The 25,438-nt window shown below is 44.9% G+C and overlaps 1 protein-coding gene across 2 annotated transcripts in view; it reads right to left on the bottom strand.

Annotated features, from left to right (window-relative positions):
- The window catches only part of coro7 (coronin 7), a 125,689-nt gene that overhangs the window by 18,155 nt on the left and 82,096 nt on the right, over positions 1 to 25,438 (bottom strand). The window lies entirely within an intron of this gene.

Genomic DNA, 25,438 nt, shown 5'->3' with positions numbered 1-25,438 from the left:
ATGCGCTTTGTGTTGTCTCAATGTGCTTAGCAGTTTCCATTAGCAGCAACAGAGGATCCACAGGCTGCACCACAGAAGTAAAAGCAAAGGGTCACAGTGAGGCCGCTCGACTCACTCTGTATCATAGTTGTACTAGCCTTTAACTGAAATACATTCAACTGTCCTCACGTAAAACTGTCCAAATTTATCTCATTCCCACAAGAGGAAACCAAAGTTTCAGCTCCGACCTTCTTATACTAAATACAGCACTGCACCGATAGACCACAGCATTAAAACCACGTTACTATCTCTGTGTAAGTCTCCCATCAGGCCATCAAAACTGATCTGATCCATCAAGGAGTGGACTCATCTTTGAAGATTCATCTCTTTTTCATGATCCAGTGATGCACTCTGTCAACTGAAAGAGGCAACTGCAAGGAAGCTACCACGACAGGCTGTAACAATGTTTTATATTTGCATTTTATTTATTTATACAACAGGGACGATACAAATTAACGTTGCAGCATTAGAAAAATAGGCTTAGGTAGGTGATTTGTGTCAGAGTGGCATCTTCCAGCACACTTTGATTGGATAGTGCATTCTACAGTCATGTCTGCAGCCATTAACATCTTTGACTCTTTATGCATGTTGAAAAGTACAGTTGTAATTTAAAAATCAATGCTATTTACTCTAAAATCTATTTGTGGCTTGATTATTCTGGTTAATCTGGTTTGTTTGTGATTCCCAGAAGTATTTTCAGACCTCCCAAAGACATGTGCATCATTGTTCCATGCATAAGGTATGGTATATGGAGATACTATCTTTATTTGGACTAGAAAATTGAACTGAACCAGTGAATAAGTGTAAACCGCACGGATCATCAGATCATATCAGACAAAGGAGTCTTTGTGGCTCAATTGTAGGCGATAAAAAACTTCACAATGAGACAAACTGTAGGTTCTCATATGGTTTAAAATCTAAAGATACAGCTCTGCTTGAGCTGACTGCAGGTTCAAAGACATTATGAGTTTGAAGTTTCTCAACGGGTGCTTGAGCCAAGCTGCACAGACATCCTGCTGAAAACTGAAATGTACAAAAGTGTGACATATTTTTTCCACTGAGTATGTGTTTAGTTTCCACTATGTGCTTTTAATAAGTGTGCCGGGTCTGCCTGCCTAGCTACCTTCAGTAGCCAGTTCATTAGAAAGGAATTAGAGTTGACGCAGTGCGTTCCTGAGAGGGGGAGAAAAGCCAGGATTGTCAGTGGAGAGGCCAGCTGTGGCCGTGTGTGAGCCCCAGTGACGAACCCCTCAGATGGGCTGCCAAGCGCCTGCTCTCTGCTTTCTCCATCGGGCCCCCATCCTCTGGACCAACACACACACACACACACACACACACACACACACACACACACACACACACACACACACACACACACACACACACACACACACACACACACACACACACACACACGTACGTACATGGACCACGATTTAATTAAACTCACTGAATCCGATGTCAACAGGTCTGCAGTGACCCTTATGACACCCACCATCCAATTCCACATATAACCACACGCAAAGTTGCCAAATGGAAAAAAATGCAGAAGCTTCCACAGTATTTTTCTTCGTGTCCTCAAGAAACAGAATAACGCTTCATTAGCATTCCAAATTATCTTCATACCGACACAGGCTACCCAAATCGGTGCGGCCAATCGCTCACTTAATCCATTTCCGCAGGCAGAAACAGCAAGACCTGCAACACTGCTACTAATATTGCTGCCGCCACATAACGCATCTCTGCAAAACACCAAACACGTGCAGAAAAATAGCCCATTGCAACGCAGCTTCAACACATCTCGAGGCAACTTAACAGAATGCTGCATGACCACATGATCGGCATTACATCTGCTTTACATAATGTTGACATGAAGAATGAAAAGCCCAATCTTTATTTTCACTGGAGGGGACGAAGGGCCGATTAAGGACGAGGGGGCTTAATCGGGCTGAACAGATATGTACACTAAAATGATGAAACGCATACAGATGCTTTTCTAAGATAAATTTAAAAAAAATACTATCTGAAAAATGACAGATGCTCATGTCAGCACAAAAACACACAAATGTGTGGAAAACTGGTCCAGACTTGCTCAGTTATAAAACAGTCAGGTCACTGGTCATAAACTGGTGGGAGGGCTCAGCCTCTTGATTGTCAGTGCTCAGTGGGAATGGGCTTGTTGTAGGATGTGGGTGGGCATGAGGGAGAAATAAGGATGCACTAATGGGAAACACAAATACTTAAAATGCTCATTTGCATGAAACACACTTTAGGAATTAAGACTAGCGTGCTAGAGGAAATAAATAGCTACTTTCATTACCGAGACATGTTTGTGTGTTGTGTCTCTACATCTCTAAAAAGCTGGTAGGTGCAGTAGGTGAGATGATGATCGCAGCGCCCCTGAAAGGATGTGTTCCGTGTTAACCTCGGGGTTCAGCATCAAGGGCCCAGGCTAGACGACCATAGCGTGACCTGTCGCTCAGGGCCTGGGAACCAGTTGGTAGTTGTGACTGCCTCAGAGCAGAGCAGAGAGGAGAGGACATGGCACATAAGACAGACAGCAAAAGGGTGAGGGTCACGACCGCTATGACCCTCTCTGCTGTTAGGTTACCTGAGAAAACTCCTGCTCTTGTCATGGTTGTAATTTAAACGCTAAACACAAAATACAGTACACATGTTAAAGAGGAAGTGTGGAACTGTTTTGCACTCTTGACTTGAAGTTGATAGATTATTGGACAATAGTAATATCTGAAAGACATTATTCGATCAACAAATACACTGAAACAAGGAAATGTGGAGACTTGCTTTAGTTTCAAAGCTAAAAATTATCTGAAGAAATAATTACACTCACTGAATTATCAAATTCAGTGTTATTTATCAGTCTCAAAGCACAAGGTGCCTTTTTAAGGTAAGATAAAGATCCTACAATACTACAAAGAAAACAGAGAAAACCCCAACAATCAGACGATCCCCTGTGAGCAAGCACAACGCAGGAAGAAACGTCCCGTAGAGCCAGGCTCGGGGAGAGGCAGCCTTCCTCTAAACCTGGCCCGATTCATGTTGTGTGATAGAAAAAACACACAGAGATTAATAATAATTAGCCAAAATGAATAGAATACAACTAAAACAAATGATATTTACAAAACTACGGTATATCTCAGCAGGTAACACAAGGAAAGCTGCATATAATCTGTATCGGTGTCTTTGTAAATCCACTTCGTTTTTGCTATTTTCTGACTCAAAAATGAAAAGAAATGAAAATATCTTCTGGTTTTGAAAATAAAACCAGATAATTAGAATGGCATGCTTGCAATCACCCATCGACATCACGCAGTGCACAGTAATTATTCTGCATACCAGAGCCATAGCTGAAATGTACATTTCAAACAGGAATCACACTGGCGACGTAGGTCCACTCTAATCTATTTTTCCTGCTGTGGAAAGACCACATGTGCCCCAAACTGTTGCTGGTTTACGCTACACACACTGCAGCGCTCAGTAAAGTCTAATATAAAAACACAATCCACCAATAATGGCCTTGATGAAGGACTTACAGCCCTGTTAAAATATTGTCCAGCTAAACAGACTGTGGTCAGTCTCAGAAGGACATTCTGGTGCTTGACAGCAGCAGCCCAGCCGACAGTTTGGAAATCTCTGATTTTCTTCAAGGCTAATGGTCTGGAAGAACAGCTCATAACTGCTGACTCAAACCTCCAGAACATACTCACCTTAGTGTATATGTCTGAGTGTATGCGAGACACCCGCTCATGGCCGGCCAAGTCTGCATTATTGGGAATGCTAAAACCATAAAACCCAGTGATTTATGTACGCAAAACACGACTGCTTAATATTTGTTTTTCCTACAAGCCCGAGTACATTACATGTGTGCAGATGAGTTAAAGGGGTCAACTCGAGAGAAGGAAGAAGAAAAATAAAGGGAGAAACATAAACCCTAAAACAACTTCTTCAAACCTTCTTCACAAGACGAAACATTCTTGAGGCGTTGAGCGGAGCACCTTTCAAGGATCCACATTCACATGTTTTGACTCTGTGGTGTCTTCAACTCTTGAATTATCAGCGAGTTTATCAGTCTCATTCTGTCCGTCTCTGGCACACAACTGTTGTGGATCCGAGTCTTTGTATCATGCACACCCACACACACCCACACATTCATATGACTGTGTCCATACTTGCTCTTTCTGCTCAATCTGAATCACCACCTTTATCGCTTCTATTCCCGCCACCAATCTCTCTCATATCTCAAAAGCAGAAATTCCAGTCCTGTTGGATAACAATCCTAAATCTCTAAAAAGAAAAAAAACCATTCAGGAGTACAGAAAAGGATTGTTTTCAAAACGACAAGTGTGATCTTTTGTGAAAAATTTACACACAAGGTTTGGTTTAAAAATCCCTAACCACATCGTTGGGGGTCGGTCTAACAGCCTCAAGACTTAGCTTGGCTGCACTAACCGTGACCCTCTGACGAAATTCTGTGTTTTACCTTTAGCAGGTCCAGCACGCCCACACTAAATCTTCTGCTTTAATGATAGAAGCAGGAATAAGCACCGTAAAACACTATAAAAAACTCACAGAACAACAGATTTATTATGAGACACGGCGAAAGACTGAGGGAGGGAGAGCAGAGAGTCAGCGAGAGAGAGAAGTAAAAGATAAGATCGCTATCACATTTTTGTAGTAAATCACAACAGTTATGCATGTCCACATACTTGTGTGTGTCCAAGAATGCTTTGAGCTCATAACGCAACATCTGGGAGAGTTAGAATGAAGCGATACCCGCTCCAAAGAGAACCCGAGAGATTGTTACAGAAGACACCATAGCCTTGACTCAATAGCCTTGATGAGCTGCTGGTACGAGCAGACCGGCTCCGATTTCTGCCCCCATCCGCACACATCAAAACACATTTTTCTTCTCTTGTTCCACCATCTCTGTCTGGTCAACGGAGAAACCACATTTTTTGACCACCTAATCACTGAAACAATTACTGACGGATAGTTTTCCAGTAACACGCACACAAAAAAAGTTTAATGAGATGTATAAACATAACAGTTTGTGGTAAAAGGAACAGTGGGGCTCGTTTCCATCCGCTACATGACAAAGCAGCTTTGAGCAATTTGTTAACACAGCACATGCATATTCTTCCAGAGGATAAAGCTAAGTGGTGCTCAAGTTGCACTGAATCAGACTCAGATGGGCCCTGCAAACACGAAGGTGACCGGATTGTCATGAAGTGAACAGAAACAAAATCCAAAATAACAGTTGCGGCTTGGGCCCTTCTTCTAAAACCCGACAGCCACGGGGACGTGAGCCTGGCTCTCTCTTTTCATTTAATCAACCTCTTGACCTTTTCTCAATGTCGAGTCCTTTGCATCCATCTCTTGATGGTATCAGCGTCGCAGCTGAGCGAACACCTGTTATCTGTGCGTGCGTGTTTGTTTTTAGTCTTTTATTTAACTAGTCAGGTCATTTTTAGCTAAATTACTCATGTGACTGCCTGGTCAAAGAATAGCAACAACAAAAAAAAATGCAACAAGGGCTTCAGACTCAGTGGCTGAGAGAGTGTGTAGCAACGCTGCCGCAGTAGTTTAGAAACACAGCGCGAAGGTAAGACCACACAGTTTGCATCTGGGCATGGAAAGATGGTGGGATAATAAAAAATGTAGGGTACAACACTGAAAGATTTACCCAGTACTGTGAAAGGCATTAAACAGAAGAAGAGGAGGTGAAAGAATAATACTGACAAACCCTCTCTCTGTGCTCGGTGGACTTTACGGGATTTGACCCGCTATGAATCAGAGGGGTAGACTTTTAGTCTGTGGAGATATTAAACATTGATGTTTTCTCACAATGTATTTATTTGAAAAGAAAAATCTAACAAAGCAAGTTGTTAAATCAGAAGCTGGAATAATTAGATGTAAGCAAAGTCAATATTGCAAAAACAAAAAACTAATTAAGATGCTTAAACACCATCTTTTAGTGGAAATTATGCATGTGCAAGCACCAGGATGACCTGATCAGACCTTTGCTGCTCTCTGCATTCTGAAAGAGTTTCTGCCATAGTACCAATCCTGCAATTGTCATAGTGAACATAATATAGCTAAGCTTCAGTCATTCCTGCACTTAACCACAGGCATGCTGTTGCTACTCAATACCTGGCATACCAATGCGCAAGCTGAAAATCTGTCTGAGAGGTAGAAGGAAGTGAGCACAGAAGGAATGCAGGACAGACAGTTGGAGTTGAAGGGAAGTGTTTATGTGCACATTTGCATATTATATCATTTTTTTAAACCTGGGTTAATGGATTGTTTTTGTAACATAAGACACTATTAACACAACACTGACAAACTAGCTTTTAAGTTGACGTGGCTAGCTTAGCAAACACTTCTCTAATTACAACACACACAGGGTGATGTTATCAGCTAGTGATAAGAGTCGTGATTAATGTCAAATGCCAAAAAAGATCAAATATTCACCATCCCCTTTGCTTTCTTTTAGGTCTCCACCAAACTCCGAGGAAAGTATTTGGCTCTTTAACTGCCAACAGAAAACAGCCATCAGCTGTAATGAATAAAGTGTCTAATGAGAACAATAACAGCTTGCCTAACGAAGTTACAAACCAGGGAATCAAATCAAGTTCAAACTTGCTAATATGCTTGGTAGAGCTGAAGGGGAATTGCAGTGTAAGGCAATAAAAAAACCCTCTAGTCTCTAAAGAAGAAAGACACAGATATACAAAAAAACTAATAAAAAAACCCAACCTAAACAAATAAAGAAGGAAATACTACATTTTAGGATAAACAAAAATCTTACTGTCTTAGACTAACCCAGGGACAGGTCCCTCTAAATCCTAAGAAGCAACCTCCAGGAAAGAAAAACTAAGCTGCTGCGTAACTGAAAACCTGCAGTTCCTCTAATCGTTATTTTGAGACTGTGTCTAAAAGTGAGCAAAGTGAGCAAATGAGGAAATCCACACAGACTCACAGTAAAATATTCATATTTAAAATATCTAAATATGGCCACCTCTGGGTCCCATTTTAGATGACAGAAGCCAAAATGCTGAGATCAATCCTTTAAAGCAAGACTCACAGTGGATGTCTATCTTTTTATATACAGGCCACTCAGTCTCTCTACCTTGGCTCTTAACCCTCAGCCCCTGCAAAAATCCCTCAATTTTAACTCAAGGGAACAGATAACTAGTAACAAGTGCACTGTCTACAAATGCAAGATACCACAAGCTGACACGGCACCAAAGACCTTGAAGGGTAAATAATACCTATAAAAATACAAACCACACAGATGCTAAAGGAAGCATGTTCTCAATCAGCTTGATAATGTACGTTAGTAAAGCCAAGATTGTTTTTATCCTTTCTACAATAAAATGCGCTCTAATGGTTTGTCCAGCTCTAAGGCAGGAATGAACCAGCTGTGCTGTCTGCCATTTCTGTCTCGCTCCTTAATGAGAAGTGCTAGCGTGCACAAAGTCAACAGACTAGTAAACCTCAAAGTGAACTATGGTCTGACCTCTGTAGGTCTCCGTGTATTTGCTGTCTCGCCCTCCTCTGTGTGAAACAAACAGCTCCTGCAATCACTAAAAGTTCAGTGTTGGGATTCTTGAGGTCTTTGTGTTGAGGGCTTTTTATGTTGACATAACTAGCTCCAACGAGACCAAAAGGGAATAACCAGACCATATGGAAATGAGAAAAAGCCCCAAATCACAATCATAAAAAGTATTAAAAACAAAATAATAAATATATGAAAAACAGGAGCCATTTTTAAATTTTCTTTATGACATCCTGTCTGTGTTCCCAAAGGCAAGATTTAGTAGCACAGCTTTTTAATCCCCCCCCCCCCCAAAAAAAAGCAAAAACAAAAACATGAGAAAGGGTAAAAATATATTTTGTGTAACCACCCAAGCCCTTTTTTAAAACCCTAAACAATAAGTAAAATTCAGGATACGCACTGTTCCTTGAGCCATACTGGGCCTGATTAACCAACGATGGACGGCACAACACACAATAATAATTTATGTGTGAAAGGTTCCTCTAAGGAAGACAGCTTTATGAGGAACACACTGACATATAATGTTTAGACCTCGCAAGAGAGGATGGGTGGAAACAGACGACATTTCACTTTTATCTGATATGGTGTATCTAATGTTAGCATTATGTGTTTGCACTTACACAAATAGTGACAACTTCTGCTTCTTTGCTGCACGCTGTGTTGACCATATTTCTCTGTCCCTTTCAAGTTCCCATAGCAGCCACTAATTAACCATGCATGTTCTGAGGTACTCCCTCTTCTTTCCCAGGTTTCTTCCCCTCTGCACGGCACTATACTTCCCATGGACATCCTCCTGCCGGGTGCTGTGGGAAGAAAGGCAGCTCAAGCCTTAAGAGGAGGTCCCAGCCTGTCTCTAGGCAGCCCACACACACACTCCCGTCAAAGTGCATTTATGTGTGACGGGAAGACATGTAGTTGTGGACAGAGGAGGATGGCGTGCATGTGCACAAAACGCAAATGTACAGAGTTGCAAATATTTATGCACATACACTAAACACTAAAGAAGGACATAATCTCCTCAACCTCTCAATGAGACAGAGGATGGAAAATTAACGACTAATCATTCCCACGCTGTCCTAGGAAAGTAATGCAGCTTTTGTGCTTTTCAAAATTTCAAAAAGTAACAGATGTTAGGCATTCCTGAAACACTTGTGTAACAAAATAACGTTGAAGGAATAGCCAGAGAAAAGCAAATGAATATTCACACTTTGTGTGACCAGAGATTTGTCACAGGGAAAAATCTTGAAAATTATGACAAATGGTTTAGCAAATGTGCATAGCTGCATTGTTTGGTTACAAAATGTGCCATCAGTGTTACTCTCTAAAATTTGATGGACACTGTTTTTGGAGCCAAAAGAAAAAAAAAAGAGAGATCATAAAGCTAGCTTTGTTTGTTTAAAAGACAGCATTTTGTTGTGCCGGCTGACAACACGTGGAATGAGTGAATAAGTGAAATGTCATTTTGTGGTTACCATGCTCTCATTCTCACTCATTGTTGTCCCGTGTTTGCTCCAAGGATGCTTTTCTTGGGTTTTTTTTGTCCCAAAAAGCTCCTAAAAGTAAAAAGCCACAGGCATGCTGTGAACAACAAAACATGAACACCTCAAACCGAGGCACACGTTTGTGTGTTGGCAAAGATCTGCAGACGTGACAATGAAGGTTAGGCCTTTGTAGTTTCACTTCAGTTCAATGATATTATAAGCACCAATTCACAGTAGCTGGTCCACTATGAGCAAGGACTTGGCAATGGTGGGAAGGAAAAACTCCCTTTTAACAGGAAGAGACCTTCGTGAGAACCAGGCTCAGAGAGGGGCAGTGTATAAAAGGCTCTGGGATTTTATGTCTATGTTCTGCAATATTGTGTGGGGTGGAGTCGTAGGAAATGACGTAGGCAGAAGTTGGGGGTATCGCGATGCTACTTGAGAAGAGGAGATTTTTTCTGTGTTAGTTCTGTTACCTCGTAAGCTGTGTTCCTGGTTGCCATCCTTCACGTGATGCTCCGAGTGTTAAGTTCATGACTGGAAGTAAGTTTCCTTAAATATGTTCATTTTCCGATTCTGATGTTGGCCGCGGCTTTAGTTACATTCTACCGCATTGTAGCACCGCATTTTTTCATCTCGTGACTCGAAGCATGTGCTGCCGGCCGCCGCCATTATGTAGTAATTTTATTCGGCCACACGATGGCGCCCAAGTCCTTTGTTTACAGTTAGAGTGGATGTTTCGGCTATGTATGACATTCTCACTGTGTTTAATTGTGTCCTTTCTGTGTTTGGAGCAAGAGATGTAAGATTGGCGTAGTTCAAATTATATATGTCCTGTTATGTGTATATTCAGATGGATGTGTTGGTTTATTTCATGTAATCCTTTATATTTATCTTAGTGAAGCTGTTGCTGTATATATTTATATACTCATGGCAACTTGTTTGTTACTACAGACTGCTGGCAACACTGAGCATCTAGGTGGCAATAAAACAGCTGGCGGTGACAATCCAGCAAAGTGGAAGCCTGTTGTCCTCCTTCCTGTATCCTGACCGATACACCATCTTGTTAGCTGCTGAACCTAAACGAACTAGCCCTCACCACAAGTACTCCTCAATATTGGTCCTTCGAGCCGGAGGAGTTATCAAGATGGAGCGACATGTCCTGATCCAAGGCCTAAACGCCATACACGTCGACCAAGCCGGTTTGAGGACTTTGATGTTAACTATACAGGCCACCTCTTTACGGAAATGCTGCAGTGGGATACCCCACAGCCTCACACAAGAAGCGACAGAGTTCAGCCTCAGTATAGTCATACGCCACCCCTCTACAGCGACAGGGATGGGGCCTATTACAATACACCCCCTCCACTGGGAAGAAGTGAACAAGATGTGGACCTTAATAGGAGCCTCTCACCTGAATTTGCACCTTCTAATTTGCTAGGGTCTTCAATACACACATTTCATACAGAATTCAGAGCCTTGCAGGCCGAAAGAGAGCAGCTACTCCAATCACAGCAAGTTTTACAGGAGGGCCTCAAAGAACTGAAGGAAGCAAAGAGTGACCTCAGAGAGCTGATTGAAGTGGCTCACCTGCTGAGGAAGGATATGGCTCACCTGACTGCCTCACAGCCTAGCACCAATCATCCCCCCAAGCGCGGTTCAGGAGAGGTATACACCACCCCTGAGACAATGCCACAGGAGGAGGATGAGGAGGTGTGGCCTGACCCACCGCCATGGCCTGAACCGATGGAAGAGTTGCACACAGGATTCTCCCAAATGAAGGTTGACGAACAATACTCCGATGATGGTGTACAGTACCACCCTCTACCCCGCACACCATATTTCGCTGGTGAGCCTTCGCTGCCTAGTCATCGCTGCACCCTATATCAGGACCCTGTGGTTAAGGATGGAAACACGTTTCATGCCCCTCCACAACACTCTGTGCCACCCCCCTGCTGGGCACCAAGTAAGACAGGTTTGCTCCCAACCAAGCCTGTTCCAGCCAGTTCCCCCTCTCTTGTCACTGGAGTAACCAGTGGGCACGGCAGCAACCCATCTGCTCCTCTTTCGGCTGAGCTAGTGTACAGGGGGCCCAAACCAACCATCCCAAGGTTCATTCATTCTGATCCCTCTGAGTTTGCTAGGCTCCGCATGGCTTTAGAGAACCTACTCCCTCCTAATGCTACTGAGCTCTTCAAGTATCAGATACTTGTGGACCACCTCAAACTAGATGAAGCTCGACTTATTGCCGATGCTTACCTGAACTCACCCAAGCCTTATACTGACACCATGGCAGCCCTCCACGACAAATTTGGACAACCTCATCAGCTCGCCTTGAGAAAGATAGCAAGTGTCCTGGATGGTCCTGAAATAAGGCGAGGTGACACAGTAGCCTTCCAAAGGTTCTCCCTTCAGGTGCAGTCACTAGTTGGGCTGTTACAAACATTAGGACTGGAAGGAGAAGCGGAGTTGAACTGTGGGTCCCACGTTGCCCGACTAATAAGTAAGCTTCCTGCCGAACAGAGAGCTGATTTTCGTCGACACCAGTTTAAACAGCCCGGGAGCACCTACACTCTGTACGACCTATCTGCATGGCTTACTGTGCCTACTGTGCCTACTGTGAGAGCACAGAACACTATTTCAGCCAATGTGATGATGTAGCCAAGCTCTCCAAAGAGGAAATAAAGGACTGGATACAGGTCAACAAACGATGCTGGCGCTGTGCCCGAACTCATTTAGCTGCTCAGTGCACACTAAAGAAACCCTGCAGCCGCTGCCAGGGTAAACATCTGCTGGCTCTTCACGAGGTAAATGCCAGGACAGAAGGAAACAACGCTGGCATGGCTGCAAAGGAGGAAAGCTGCCTAACCAGTTCGGCTTCGGGCTCACTCTACCTTGATCGCCATGGGGCCAGCAATCGTGTCATGCTGAAGATTGTACCTGTGCTTTTGAGCCATGGAGAGCGGACTCTAGACACCTATGCTATACTTGATGACGGTTCAGAGAGGACCATGCTGCTCCCTGCTGCTGCAAAGACTCTTGGTCTGGCAGGCAGCCCGGAGGACCTGCCATTACGAACCGTCCGCCAAGATATTCAGATGCTTCATGGACATACCGTATCCTTCAGCGTCTCTGGTGCTACCAACCCTGGATCCTACTACAAGATTGATGGAGCGTTTACAGCTGATCGTCTCAACTTAGCTCACCATACTTATCCTATCGACCAGCTGAGAAGGAAGTACAAATACCTGCATGGGATCCCGGTCCCTGCCCTGAAGGAAGCCAAGCCTCTGCTTCTCATTGGTTCAGACCAGCCACACCTGATCACCCCCATAGAACCAGTCCGCCTCGGCCCACCTGGAGGCCCAGCAGCAGTCCACACCCGGCTTGGCTGGACCCTTCAAGGGCCAAGTCTTTTCATGGGGCGGCAGACCCAGCCTGTCCTATCCCTGTATACATCCGCCCAATCAGACGAGTTGCTCAAACATGTGGAGCGGCTCTGGCAGGTGGACGTGGTGCCTTACCGATCCGAGAAAGAGGTCACTCGGTCGAAACAGGATCAGCAGGCTGTGGCCCTGCTCGAGGCAAGAACAACTCGTAGCATACCTGAAGACTCCATCGACCATCCTGCATCTGTACTCCGTCACCCACAGATGCCGCCACTGAATGCACCAAAGGAATCAGTCATGCCCATGCTTCGAAGCACAGAAAGGCGCCTGTTAAAGGATCCCAGTCGGGCTGATGCCTACAGGGCAGAAATGCAGAAGCTGATCCAATCAGGAGCCGTGAAGGAAGTTACGCATGAGACTTCGCCCAAGGAGAACTGGTACATACCGCATCATCTTGTCAGTCATAACGGGAAGAATCGCCTGGTGTTTAACTGTTCCCATAAATACCTTGGACAGTCCCTGAACCAGTTCCTGTTGCCTGGCCCTACTCTTGGAGCTTCCCTGCTGGGGGTGCTGGTCAGGTTTCGTGAACACCCCATAGCTGTGAGTGGAGACATCAAGGGGATGTTCCATCAGGTACTGCTCCTCCCTGAAGACCGGCCCCTGTTGAAGTTCCTTTGGCGGGACTTAAAGGTGAATGAACCCCCTAAAATCTTCGAGTGGCAGGTCCTGCCATTTGGGACAACTTCAAGCCCCTGCTGCGCCACCTTCGCCCTGCAGCATCACGTGATGGAGCACACACAGCCTGACGACAGCCTGAGATTCTCCATCGAGAGGTGTTTCTACGTAGACAACTGCCTACAGAGTGTTGGCTCACCGGAAGAAGCGAGAGATCTGGTGGATCGGCTAAGAGAGTTGCTGAAATCAGCTGGCTTCGAGCTACGTCAGTGGGCTTGTAATGATCCAAGTGTCCTGAGCCATTTGCCTCCAGAAGCTAGATCACAGAGTCTGGATCTGTGGCTAGCCGAGGACAAATCCAACCCGCTAGAGACCACGCTCGGGCTCAGCTGGGACTGGAATACCGACTCCTTGGGTTATAAGCACAGGCCCGTGTCCTATGAGGTGCCAACCCTCAGAAACATCTATAGAGTCCTAGCCTCACAGTACGACCCTTTGGGCTATCTGTTACCCTTCACCACTCGGGCCAAGCTCCTTCTCAGGCAGTTATGGGATAAGAAGCATGGTTGGGACGACTCGAATCTTCCCTCCACCCTCCTGCAAGCTTGGTCTGACTGGGAGGTGGAGCTTCAGTTTTTACCTCACCTTACCTTCCCACGTGCCTATGTTCCTGCCAGTGCTAACTTAAAGGGGGCCATTCGTGAGGTGCACATTTTTGGGGATGCTTCTGAGAAAGCTTATGGAGCGGTGTCCTATATGAGGACTGTAGAACAGGATGGGCAAGTTCACCTCACCTTCATCCTAGCTCGCTCCCGGGTAGCCCCCAAACGAGCTCTCTCTATTCCCCGCCTCGAGCTCTGTGGAGCTTTGCTGGCAGCGCAGCTGGCCAGTACCCTGAATAAGGAACTCACCTCAGCGATTGAAAGAACAGTCCTGTGGTCTGATTCGACCACTGTTCTTACCTGGTTGAGCTCACAGTCCTGCCGCTACAAGGTTTTTGTAGGAGCCAGGGTAGCTGAGATACAGGAGTTGACGGAACACTGTACCTGGCGCTACATAGACTCAGAAAGTAATCCAGCGGATGACCTGACGAGAGGGAAGGCTCTGGCCGAGCTCAAAGTGCCTAATCGGTGGTCGAATGGACCCCCCTTTCTGCTCAACAGTCCTGACACATGGCCAGAGAACCCGAGCTCCGAGCCCCGTAATGACGAACTTGAGCTCCGGAAAACAGTCTTCTGTGGAACCTCTATCACCTCCACACCTACCTGTCAGGATGGAATGGCGTGCAAGACTTGGCAGGAGCTCTTGGATATTACTGTTAAAGAGCTTTGTGGTCAGGGACTCTCGACTGCGCCATCTAGGGCTGAGGACTATCAGAATGCTGAACAGGCCATTCTCCGGCAGGCTCAACAGGAGTCATTTCCTGAGGAGTGCAGATTGCTTTCAGAAAGGAAACCTGTCTCATCCAGAAGCCGCTTGCTTACCCTGGCACCTGAACTGGATACCTCAGTGGGCCTCATCAGAGTAGGGGGTCGGTTGCGACGCCTAGAAGGTCTTGACGGACCTATATTGCATCCGATTGTCTTGGATCCTTCACACCCTTTCACACGCCTGCTTATCCAGAAATATGATGTTGATCTGCATCATCCAGGCTCCGAACGGGTCTTCGCGGAGCTGCGGAGGTCTTACTGGATACTGCGTGGAAGAGAGGCAATTCGCAAGCACCAGCGAACCTGTCCTGAGTGTCAGCGTTGGAGGGCACAACCCTCTGTTCCCAAGATGGCTGACCTTCCAGCTGCTCGGCTTAGACTTTACAAACCAGCCTTTTACTCAACCGGTGTTGACTGTTTCGGGCCTATGTTTGTGAAGGTAGGAAGACGTCATGAGAAGCCCTGGGGAATCATTTTCAAGTGTATGACGACGAGGGCGGTACATCTTGATCTCCTAAGTAGCTTAGACGCGGATGCGTTCCTCATGGCCCTGAGGCGATTCATAGCCAGAAGAGGGACACCGGCAGAGTTATGGTCTGACTGTGGGACCAATTTCAAAGGGGGAGAACGAGAACTCAGAGAAGCCTTTGCCAACATGTCAGAGACATTGCAAGGGAGGCTCGCCCGTCAGAAGATCAGATTCCAGTTCAACCCCCCGGCAGCCCCACATTTCGGAGGTGTATGGGAGAGGGAAATCTGTTCAGTGAAGACAGCTCTGCGCACCTGTGTGGGTTCCCAACCTCTTCACGAGGAGGTACTCCGTACAGTTCTGCTTGAGGTTGAATTGATCCTTAACGCAAAGCCCTTAGGCTACGTTTCCACCGACGTAGCCGATGTGGACCCTGTGACACCCAATAGTCTCCTCATGGGGCGGCCTGATGGATCACTACCCCAGGTGGTCTACTATGAGACAGAAAACCTGAGTCGGCGACGTTGGAGGCACTCACAGATTCTTGCTGATCAGTTCTGGGCAAGATTCATCAGGGAATACTTGCCTGGCTTACAGGCAAGGCAGAAGTGGCAGTCAACTCCTCCTGAACTTCTGGAAAAGGCAGTTATTATGGTTGCAGATCCACAGCTGCCTCGAGCCTTGTGGCCAATAGGCCATGTGATTAAGGTTCATCGTAGTGATGATGGACTTGTCCGATCTGCTGATGTGAACGTTAATGGACGTGTTTACACCAGACCAGTTGCTCGGTTGGTAGTTTTACCTGCCGTGCCATCGGAAGACAGCGATACTAAGCAGAATAGCAAGTCGCCTCCCTCAACTGATTAGGGAGCCTTTTTTCGGGGAGCAAATGTGTAACCACATTTGGGGGCGGCTGTATAAAAGGCTCTGGGATTTTATGTCTATGTTCTGCAATATTGTGTGGGGTGGAGTCGTAGGAAATGACGTAGGCAGAAGTTGGGGGTATCGCGATGCTACTTGAGAAGAGGAGATTTTTTCTGTGTTAGTTCTGTTACCTCGTAAGCTGTGTTCCTGGTTGCCATCCTTCACGTGATGCTCCGAGTGTTAAGTTCATGACTGGAAGTAAGTTTCCTTAAATATGTTCATTTTCCGATTCTGATGTTGGCCGCGGCTTTAGTTACATTCTACCGCATTGTAGCACCGCATTTTTTCATCTCGTGACTCGAAGCATGTGCTGCCGGCCGCCGCCATTATGTAGTAATTTTATTCGGCCACACGATGGCGCCCAAGTCCTTTGTTTACAGTTAGAGTGGATGTTTCGGCTATGTATGACATTCTCACTGTGTTTAATTGTGTCCTTTCTGTGTTTGGAGCAAGAGATGTAAGATTGGCGTAGTTCAAATTATATATGTCCTGTTATGTGTTGTCATGTTCGGAGGCAATAAGACGCAGGGTTCTCAAGCACGAACCACTTTTTATTGAGTTGTAGCAGCAGTGTCCGTGGCTACATAAATTTCTGGAAAAAACACATATACACCGGTCTTCTAGCGACCTCTAGTGGCTGCCCTCATGGTAGCCTTACTAGGACAACATAAACAGATTTCACAACATCTCCCCTTTTAACAAAGGTACTTTAAACATAAAACAGTGTTGTCAGAACGCAGGACATCACAGGGGTAGACTACCCTCAGTCCTGATAAGGGATTATTCTGCCCTTAGAACGTAAAAAGGAGATAGTCCTCAGTCTCTGAATCTGAGAGGTACTTTAATTTCCCGCCCCCTGGAAGTCACTCTCACAGGTGTGGTAGGGTGGAGAGGAGACCCCGGGACAGGGATTGGCAATGTCTGCCTTACTGGTGGTTCTTGGGAAGCGGCCGCCCCTTTAGTTGGAGTAGTCGGTGTAGCTGGAACAGTGCTCTGCTGCTGCTCCTCAGGATCAGCGGTGCCTGGGACAAGCTGAAGGTGTCGTCTGTTGCGGCGAGTCACGTTCCCATTCGCCATCTCCACCAAGTAGGATCTCGGCTCCTTAGACTTACTGATGACCTTGGCTGGAGTCGTCCACCCCTTTTCCCCGTCAAGCTTCACTACAACATCCTGGCCTGGGAGAAGCTCAGGAAGTGGACGAGCTGAATGTCTGCGGTTGTAGAAGAATCTGTAAGAGTCCTTAGCTGCAGCATCTCTTTGGCACACTGTGTCCCTATTGACTGGACTGGGCAGCAATGTCTTTTCGAGTACTGGGACGGTGGTGCGGATTTGACGTCCTGTCATAAGTTGAGCTGGGCTTGCACCGGTTGCTGCAATTGGTGTAGAGCGGTAACTCATTAAGGCTAAGCAGGGGTCAGGCTGTTTGAGAATGTACTTGGCCGTTTGGACAGCTCTTTCAGCAGCTCCATTTGACTGGGGGTAATGAGGGCTCGACGTAGTGTGGGTGAAGCCATAACTCAGTTTGAAGTCTTGGAACTCTGATGATGTGAACTGCGTCCCATTATCACTGACCAGTTCTAACGGGATGCCCCATCTAACGAACATGTGTTTAAGCTTGTTAATGACCTGTCTGCTGGTTGTTGTAGTGAGGGAAGCAATCTCAATGTCTCTTGAAAAATAGTCAACAACGACAAGAAAGTTCTTACCCTCAAGCTCGCAAAGATCAGCTGCAATCTTTTGCCAGGGGCCATTTGGGCAGAGGAGTAGTCACGAGAGGTTCCCGTCGCTGTGTAGGCTTGTGCTCTCTGCAAAAGTTGCATGACCTCACCTTATGTGTTATTTGAAGTCCAATGTTGGGCCACCACACTGTTGATCTTGCGCGCTCTCTACATTTAGTTAGTCCTTGGTGGCCTTCATGTAATTGGTCAAGGACACTGGGTCTAAGTGCTGTGGGAATTACGATGCGATCGTGGTAGAGCACTAGACCATCTGATTCTGAAAGGTGGCTTCTGGCTGCATAAAAGCCTTGCAGTGGTGAGCTCTTTGCCATTCTCCGAGGCCACCCTTGTCTGATGAAGATGATTGCTTTTTGAAGCTCTGGGTCCCTCTGTGTAGCTCTACGAATTTCCTCCAACTTATGTGACTTGATAGGTTTGCTTGTCACTACGTTGCTCACATATGCCTTGACATGGCTGTCTGTCTCGGACGGGTAGCATCCGTGCAGTGGATGTCTGGAGAGTGCGTCCGCCACCACTAACTGTTTACCGGGAACATGCTCAGCAGTGACATTGAATCGCATCAGTCGCATCAGCAATCTCTGACATCTCAGTGGCGTTTTATCAAGGTCGTATGAGTTGATCAAAGGCACCAAGGGCTTATGGTCAGTTTGTAGACGTACATGACCCATGCCTTGGATGTAGCGGGTAAAACGTTCGCAGGCCCAGACAGATGCTAAACACTCTTTTTCGATCTGCGAATATCTTTTCTCTGTGTCTGTGAGCGTGCGAGAACAAAAGGCAACAGGCCGTAACTCCCCGTCATTGTCCTGTAACAGTGCAGCACCCAGGCCATAGCTGCTGGCGTCCGCACTGACAACTGTTGGTCGGCCTGCATCATAATAACAAAGTGCTGGTGCAGCCACGAGCATTGCTTTTGCTTTGTTGAATGCTTGCTCCTGAGGCTCGCCCCACACCCATACAGTCTCTTTTTTGAGTAGATTGGAGAGGGGGTGCAGCACCGTGGACAGGCCTGGCAGGAATTTTCCAACATAGTTTATTAATCCGAGTACCTGCCTGAGTTGTTCTACATTGGTGGGGCTGGGCATCCTGGCAATAGCCTCCACCTTGCCATCATCAGGTTTCACACCATCCGCACTGATGATGTGACCGAAGAACTGTAGTTCATTCTTTCCAAAGTGGCACTTGGACCTGTTGAGCTTAAGTCCTGATGCTTTGATTGTCTGTAATACTGCACCTAAGCGTTGGTCATGTTCCTCTTTGTTAGCCCCGAAAACCAATATGTCGTCCATCACGACGACAGTCCCCTCTAGGCCCTTGAGCAAGGTGCTCATGAGCCGCTGGAAGATCTCGGGTGCTGAAGTTATGCCAAATGGCAGGCGTCTGAAGCAAAACCTGCCCATGGGAGTTATGAACGTGGTTAGTTTTTGGCAGCTGGGATCCAGTGGTATTTGCCAGAACCCACTGGAGGCATCCAAAGTGGAGAAAACTTTAGCCCCTGCCAACTTAGGAGTTATGTCATCCAATGTGGGCAAGATGTACCGTTCACGCTTTACTCCCTTATTCAGACGTTTTAAGTCCACACACACCCTGACCTCATCCTTGTTGCGCTTTGGAGCAGGCACCATTGGTGCACACCAGTCTGTTGGCTCGGTGACTTCCTCAATGATGCCAAGTTTGAGCATGCGCTTTATTTCCTTTTCCACTTTTGGGAGGAGAGGAAAAGGCACCCGGCGTGGGGTGGTTACACTGTACGGCACTGCATCTTCGGTCAGCTCGATTTTTACAGGTTCACAGTTCAGCAGGCCAATTTCTCCGAACACATCCTCTTTTAAGTCACTACTGATTTTGTTAACTCTAGTGACTAATCCCATGCGCTTTGCTACTGTATTCCCCAGTAGGTTACTTGCATATTGCCCTTTTATAACTGTAATCCAGTACTGGTACTTTTGGCCTTTGTACTCTGTAGTAGCAAGGAATTTACCCATGCACTTGACTTTTCCACCAGGGCTGTACACAGTTGGCTTACACTGGATAAGTTTGGGTCTCTGCTGTAGCTTATTAAGGGTCGTTTCTGTCATAACAGTGGTGTCTGCGCCTGTATCAATTTTAAAATCAACTGGACTGCCATTTACCAATAGCTCAATGTCCCAGTCGGCATCTGAGCCTGACTCCTCAATGACTGTTGTTTTTGGCTCAATTACTGCTCCTAGGAAAAGCTCCCCTATGAAGAATGAATCCTCATCTGAGTCCTCTACAGCCTCAGCCCTGACCTCTTTTAGCATTTTGGTTTTGCATACAACTTCAAAGTGTCCCAACTTATTGCACTTTCTGCATCTTTTATTGCGGGCTGGGCAGTTTTCTCTTTTGTCATGCACCCTGTTGCATCTTTGGCATTTTGGTTTACTCTCACCATGTTGTTGCTCACGTACCTGATGAGGTTGGTAGTAACTCCTTCTCATGCTGTTATAATGCCTCTGTTTCACCTCATTCACCGTGCTTTCCACTCGGTCTGCACTTTGCTGTTTGACTTGTTCACTCTGGCGTGCTAGTTGAATGGCTTTATCCAAAGTTAAGTCCGCCTCGAGCTGGAGTTTTTGTGAAACATCTTTGTCAATTAATCCAATGACGATACGATCCCGGATCTGCTCGTCTTTACTGCCGCCGAACTCGCAGTGCTGCGCGAGCTCGTACAGGCCCCGCACGAAAGCCTCGACCGTCTCCCCGGCCCTCTGGCTCCGTTTGTGAAAACAGGCGCGGTCATGGATAACGTTTCTCTTTGGGACAAAGTGCTCATCGAACTTTTGTATAACCAGATCATACTCAAACTGCGGACTTGGCCTGGCCTCCGTAGCAGCAGGAAACACAAATGAGCCATATATTGGTTCGGCATCTCTCCCCATGGAGTAAAGAAGCGAGTTCACCTGCACTTCGCCGCTCTCCATCCCTAGCTTGGACGCCACTCGAAAACGGGAGAATCTCTGCCGCCATATCGGCCACTCTGCCGGCTGTGTAAAGTCGAACGGCTCCGGAGGTCCAAATTTAGCCATTTCTTCGTGTAACTCGGCGTGAAGTCCTCACTTCTGACACCATGTCATGTTCGGAGGCAATAAGACGCAGGGTTCTCAAGCACGAACCACTTTTTATTGAGTTGTAGCAGCAGTGTCCGTGGCTACATAAATTTCTGGAAAAAACACATATACACCGGTCTTCTAGCGACCTCTAGTGGCTGCCCTCATGGTAGCCTTACTAGGACAACATAAACAGATTTCACAACATGTGTATATTCAGATGGATGTGTTGGTTTATTTCATGTAATCCTTTATATTTATCTTAGTGAAGCTGTTGCTGTATATATTTATATACTCATGGCAACTTGTTTGTTACTACAGACTGCTGAGCATCTAGGTGGCAATAAAACAGCTGGCGGTGACAATCCAGCAAAGTGGAAGCCTGTTGTCCTCCTTCCTGTATCCTGACCGATACACCATCTTGTTAGCTGCTGAACCTAAACGAACTAGCCCTCACCACAAGTACTCCTCAATAGGCAGAAACGTTTTTGCAGCAGAGGAAAAAGAGAAGAAGAAGAAAAGCAGGAGTGCATTATAGAGACAAACAAAGGAAGAGAAACGACAAAGGTTATGTGGTCTGTCTATGCTCAGGTCCTAGTGGGGGTCTGTTTGTCCAGGACAAATGTGGAGATGGGTTTAAAGGGTCTTACAGCATTTGGTGTAAATATCTCATCATCTTTGTGCTTTATGTAGTATAAAAAAATTAACCTGATCATTATATTATATATATTCAATAAGCCTACACTAGACAAGAGTGTAGTGAGCAAGAAAAATGGGAAAAAAGCAAAGGGGGTAATTTTCCACAAGAAAAATAACTGTTGTTGCACATGCAGAACAAACCTATAATTACAGCAAAGCAAGCACAAACAACATATAATAAGCCAAACAAGCCAACAAATATCCAACTCTAATCCCTTTTAGCTTTCTTTAGGAATAAAGGAACTGGCCCTTAAAATGTAATTAACATTAAACACTGATATTTACGGGAATGTACGTGTATTATTAAGACCCATTCAACTCATGAAAACTGAGGTCAGTAAGAAGAAAGGAAGGTAGAAGACAGTTTACACTCAGTTTAGCCTTTCTGATAACATTTTTGTGTCGCAAGGACTCAAGCAGGCAGAATAAGAAATAAAACAAGGCTTTAATGGGTGGCGGTAAAGAAACAAAAGATGGAAAGAGTCCAAGAGGAGGTCAAGCAGCAAAAAGATCAACCTAAGGGGACACAAAAGACAAATGACACACGTATACACAAAATGTGCTGAGTAGGGAGAAAGCAAAACTAATGCAAGACATGAAAGAAAACCCAGAATTCAAAGTAAAAATGGGAAATAATGAAGAGAACTAATACTGACATGAGGACCAGCACCGAAGACGAACAAGGAACCGAGACGTTAACACAGAAAGATCAATTTGAAAGAAAGGCAGATGTAAATGTAAAAGTGAGATCAGAGGTCAAATGTGACAAAATGTTTGGATGTGATATTTAGAATTTCCTTATAAGACGATCACTTCCTAAAAGTTGCCAATACAAAGACAGGCAGATGAATTTAAAACAAGTGTTTTAAGAAAAAAGGCATTTTATGAACGTTTGAACTTGAAGAAGACGTCAAAGGTCCAAAGTAACGTGATATTTAGAAACACAAGGCCACCTAGAGGAAGGGGACCTTCACTGATTCGACCCACACAAGATTTAAGTGGGCTATATGCGGCCTAAAATGTAAAATGAGTTGCCATATATCATCTGCATCATATTACAAGACCTACACCTCGATCTTAAGCACATCAGTGTGCGCAAGTTTCACTAAAATCTAACCAATACTAGAAGGAATAGTAATTCTTGTGATTTGCGAATCGATGGACAGAAGCCTCGCCATAGCATCAAAAAACCCAGGAACCCAAACTAGAGACTGTGGTATTATGTGCCTTTGAGACAAAAGTGTTTCTCATACAGCTGTCTGTGTGCTATGGAACACCCACTGTCCTCACAATCATGTTAATTTTACTTTAAATTGTCATATTTCTATTTTGGATAATTATGCCAAACAGTTAATCCTGTGTTAGCTAAGATCTACAGTTAAATACAGTGTTTGGTCAAAGTTAAACATGAAATAGAGACTTTAAAGGTTACCACGTATCATGGAGGCAAGAAAATAAATAAATAAAAGACGAATGAAGACCAAAAAGATGAAGCAGATGTAATTGTTAACATCTGCTTCACTACAGGGTGGGGACAGTCTGGTTGACTCTGTGCAGCCACATATTCAGAGGACCAAATGAGACGGAAAAGAGGATTCGAGGAGAATAACAGTGAAGTGAGCTACAAGAAAATTAAAGAGCGCATCTTTTATGAAAACTGACAAGAAGAAATTTTCAGTTAAGTCCTTAAAAAAAAAACCAACTAAAAAAACAAGCATGGTGCTGTATGACTAAGTGCCTCAAGCATTAAACCCCTAGCAGGCTGCAGAACTGGCTGAGCACCAAACCAGTGTTTTATTGGTTCCCCTGGGCAGTGTTATAGGCTGCCTCACCATCTTTTACTGAGCCCTGGTGATTAGGAGCGCAACGTGCTGATGGCACGCAGAATCCTGTTACCGCCACTTTGATTTACACCCCTGACCAAATGCCTGTCCGCTAAATATGTGTAAATATGTGAAACAGATTACAGGAACGCATTGCTGCTTGGGACATTTAACCAGGAAACTATGTGAAGACGGCCAAAAATAGACTATTCTACTATTCAAGCAGTGTTTGATGAGACTGGATAATATCTGTTGACAGCAGATATTTGTTACTTTTTAACTAAGAGGCTAGAATATACTTAAAGTCAGAAAAGCTTAAATCATATTATATAAGTAATAAATATTATACAGTTAAATGCTTTATTAGCTTAAGTAGAAATGTAGATTTTGGTAACAAATCCACTAAACAGCCTCAGCCCCAGAACTGATATTACAGAGGGTAGTTATAGGAAAGAAGGATTTTAAAGTCTTTAGCTACATACAAATGACACACGAAAAACATAATAACATTTTCAATATTACGAATTTCCACACATATAATAAAATAATAATAAAGTTATTATTACTAAGAATATGCATTATGGACTCCTTCAAATAAAAGCTGTGAAAAAAGCAGCATGGTCCTGGTGAGGATGAGGTAATATTTATGATTACTCCAGCTGGTTGCTGCAAGTTGTAAAAACAAAGCATAAAAAATTATGAGAGTCAAATCTGGAGATGCCGGACCAACACACATGAGCTGAATGACAAATATAAACGATAATACAGCACCAGGGCAGAGGCACTGACTTTGTGAACCTCAAACATATGCACTAAAATGCAGCAGGGTAAGACTTATTTACTCCTTCTTTATTTCTTCCTACCACATGAGACTTAGTTGCGGCAGTGACTCTGGAGCTGCATCTGGCCCATGCGGAACGTGTGTGAAATCATTTCTCTATTCCTGTCATTTACTGTAATGCTTTGCAGATGGAAGCCTGTGCGTTACATGGAGGAAAATGAGCGAGAGAAATTCATGAGCCACAGGCAAAGTGGAGACTGCTATCACACAGTAAATGGTAAAAAGAAAAAGAAAAGAAAAACGCAAGCATGGCTCAACAAGTGGCTAACTAAAGCACCCATTGCTCAGAAGATACTTAGGTTTGGGGGTGGTTTAAGGAGACACGTGCAATAGTGTAAGGCTACAGAGAGGTCTGCTAGTTGAATAATTCTCTTGTTGGAGTGTCTCTGCCTTCAGCCATGAGGAATTAAACCTGGCTCAAATGATCTTTTACAATTTCTTGCCAACATTAAGAGAAAAAGCAGCAACGTGCTGATAAAAATCAGCCACTGTATGCTTCAGGGATCTGTGTAATTCTGTGACATGAGGCCAAAAGCACACACCGGTGGTGACACAGTTCCAGAGAGCTATCGCCTTACTGCACCTTGTTGGGAAAGGCTGGCATTGAAATAGGCTCCCAGCTGCCAACGGGTAGTTTGTCACTGGAGTTAGGAAGTATTTGATAGCTTTCTCAGCTTGAAGACATCTCCGTCAACGAAAGCAACCATATGAGCTAATGTAAACCGCACGTACACTGTGGAGGCAACTGGCTGTCCCCCATAAGTGAATGAACAGATGAAGCATAAGAACAAATGAAAGAAACAGTTACTAACATATTATTCTCATTTAATGTGAAGTTGAATATGCCATAGATTACTTTTTAACCCCCAGCCTTTTCCATCTGATTAGGCTTTGGCCATTTCTCCGATGGGTTCTTCCATAAGGCAACAACTTCAGCTGCTAGACACACTAAAACAGTATAACTTTCTCCACCTTCTGATCATTGCTAATCTCCATTCAGATTATCCATGACTTTTAACTTTCAATCTTTCTAATCAAACCTGTTCTGGTCCACTCTATTTTTAATCTTGCAGGCACTCCCTATTTATGCAGAAGGTTAATTGGGGATCAACTGGTCACTTTGATTGACTGCTCTCACCATTCTCTGTATCCAAGCAAAAACCTGTATCAGTTTGCTTATTTCTTGCAGAGAAAGCCACAAACAGTGCTCTGAGGCAAAGTTAATGGTCCCTCAAAGGAAATGCGACTAACTTTTTGTAAAAGTAAATAGTAAGATCAG

This window comes from Astatotilapia calliptera, chromosome 4, assembly GCF_964374335.1.
Source record: "Astatotilapia calliptera chromosome 4, fAstCal68.1, whole genome shotgun sequence".
NCBI classification, from domain to species: domain Eukaryota; kingdom Metazoa; phylum Chordata; class Actinopteri; order Cichliformes; family Cichlidae; genus Astatotilapia; species Astatotilapia calliptera.
Note: the sequence above shows the minus strand (reverse complement) of the source record. Positions and strands in the feature narration are given on the sequence as shown.